Below are 2,688 nucleotides of genomic sequence, written 5' to 3' on the forward strand. Positions count from 1 at the left end.
CTATATATTAGTACAAGAGAATCCAAAACACAAAAAGGAAACAAATACATGCATGCATACATACTAACATACACATGTATAAAAAGACTCCTTTTCAAATCAGAACAATGATCCTGACATCACACAGCATCGAGGACATTACCAGAAGCATTCATGAGAAGTTCCTCACACAGCATAATCAGCAATGAAGCCTGAAATATCATCTTCATCAAAATCTGCATTACATTAAAAATGAATAACTCTAACTACTTATAAAAGACCACCATTAAGAACAACTTTGTAGAGCAAAACACAACTCCCTAGATAAACAAAAGTATAGAGCCAGAACTCAACTCATTCTTTCCGCTTGGAAACAGATTTCTAATGTCTTAATTTATTTTGGCTCAAACCCTATTTGGTGTTTACAATTTAACTCATAATTGGAATTGAGCTTCTGAATCCAAATACTTGAAATGCCTATTAGAAATGGTGTGCCTTTCTCTAAAAACATGCTTCCCTTGGTCAATCCATCAATCTAGTTGCCTACATGGATAATATTGCCATACATGTAATCATTGTAAAGGCCAAAAGAGATAGAAAGTAAACAATAGAACTAGAAGAGTTAAGGTAGGAATGAATTAGTGTGAAATCACCCCTTCCCAGTTATAGAATTATACTGGAAATGCAGGAAATTATAGAGCAGAAAAACACTATGCAGGAAATTACATGTATAAGCAGAACATCTTTAAGACAGACAACAAAAGCAGAGAAAAGAACAAGTTATTAATGAAGTGGAGTTTTCAGATTCCATAAATGTCTGAGAGGGGAAAACCTCTTAAAAATCATGAGTTTTACACCAAATAGAGGCCAAATACACCAATTAGTGGCACAGATAGCACACTACTGCAAAGATTTTGCTTCCTTCCTCCTCCCAAAACCAACTTACCTAGTCAACAAGAACTGCTCCACAGATCTAGAAGACTAGAATACCCAACACATAAATATATAGAATTAGCCATAAAACAAATATTCAACTGATTCTAAACTAGCACTGTACATAATATATATATATCATGGGAAATAGTCTTTAATGTCTTCAAACCCACAATGCATCATTAGTGTTAATCTGTTAAGCACAACTGCCCAAACAAGCGATTTAAACTAGTACTTATATTTAATATTTCCATTTCACAATGCATGGCACGCAATCCCAAATCAAATGAAGAAGGATCTCTTGTAAAAAGGATCAGCATAGTCTCTACATTAAAATAAAGCAAATCATGAATGTCCCACATCGTACTGCTAAAAACCAGCGCTGTATATTCAAATATATGTTACTGTTATCTGAAAAAAAGGCCACTTTGTAATTGAAGTGTTATAAAACAATTGTCATATCCAAAAAATAACCAGTTGATACTACTTTGTAATTCACACACAATGTTATTACATGAAAAATCTAATGTATGATAATTTCTTTCAACTTAAAAGTATTAAGCTTTTATAATTTCCAACCCAAAAAATACATTAACGTATTCCCTAAACCCATCATCATTAGCCAAAAAATAAGATTCTCTAATCTTGTGAAAGGTGTGGCAGGTGAGCAAGCTATCAGACCCGGCTTGATGGCACTTCCCAGCAACTCGGTCTACGTGAAGTGTGTCAGCCACCTTCTCCAAACCGCCATAGAGGCCATTGCAGAACCTCATCACATGCTTCACATCGTAAGTATTTCCCCCAAGCAGCTCTTTCACAAGCTCTAAGAACTCCTCCAAGCGCGTCGGAAGAACACGCTACATCAGAATCTTCACCAAATATCCAATATCATAAGCACCATGGAATGTGACCCATGTCAGTGCTTTGTTGAACAGCAGCCCGGATGCTGCTGCCAACTTCGCAAAATGCACCGAAGAAACTCCAGCCACTGCATTGCGTGCAAAGTCGATGCCCTGGCTGCGTAGGAGTGCCACAGAGTCCTTTGCGTGAATGTCACGCATGAGGTTGAAGTCTCCGAAATTGAACTGCTAGATGTAGTGAGTTCTGTTGTTGGTTCCTAGGTCAGGGAGGTTGCCGTGCTCATCGGAGAGAGTGAGTCCAAGCTGGATGATTTTGAGCGCGTCCACATTGGCCTTCATGACTTGGTAAGTTTCCTCTGGAACAAGACTCCGGTAGTTCTTGTTGCGGGGCTGGATTACTACGCCGGGGAATTCAGTGTCAATAGAGACAAATCTATATTTGTCAATCAGGCTGCTTATGATTCGGAACTCGGAATCAGCGTTGGCAGCCCACACTTGCCTGATCACAACCGAACTGTTGGGACTGGGCTCTAGAAGTGGCAGCCGTTCCACAAACCTTGGCTGAGCGGCGCCATAAAAGGGCGGAAAACCAACAACCATGGGCGGTGGGATAAGAAAAACTCTAGGTGGTTGTTGAAGTTGTTCTCGTTCATCATGGATCCTCGTCATTGTTGTATATATGGTCGTCATACTCTATATTACTGAACCCTGGAAAGCAACTCTGTTAACTTCTTAGAAACTGAGAAAAAAGATAGAACAAAAGTATGATTGTTGATCACTTAAGAAGAATAGAAGAGGAAACCAAGATTTTATAAACTAACCGTTTGTTCGACAATATAATAAGCACCAAGAAGATAATATAGAGATGGCTAAGACCTTTTGTTGGACAATACAGTATGAAAGAAGCAAGGAGAGC

At 38.6% G+C, this 2,688-nt stretch overlaps 1 pseudogene; it reads right to left on the reverse strand.

The window, feature by feature from the left end:
- Window positions 1–1,469: 1,469 nt before the first annotated feature.
- LOC107632725 (putative CCR4-associated factor 1 homolog 11 pseudogene) lies at window positions 1,470–2,462 on the reverse strand (annotated as a pseudogene).
- Window positions 2,463–2,688: the final 226 nt, after the last annotated feature.

This window comes from Arachis ipaensis, chromosome B3 (genome assembly GCF_059453495.1).
Source record: "Arachis ipaensis isolate K30076 ecotype BB chromosome B3, ASM5945349v1, whole genome shotgun sequence".
NCBI lineage: Eukaryota > Viridiplantae > Streptophyta > Magnoliopsida > Fabales > Fabaceae > Arachis > Arachis ipaensis.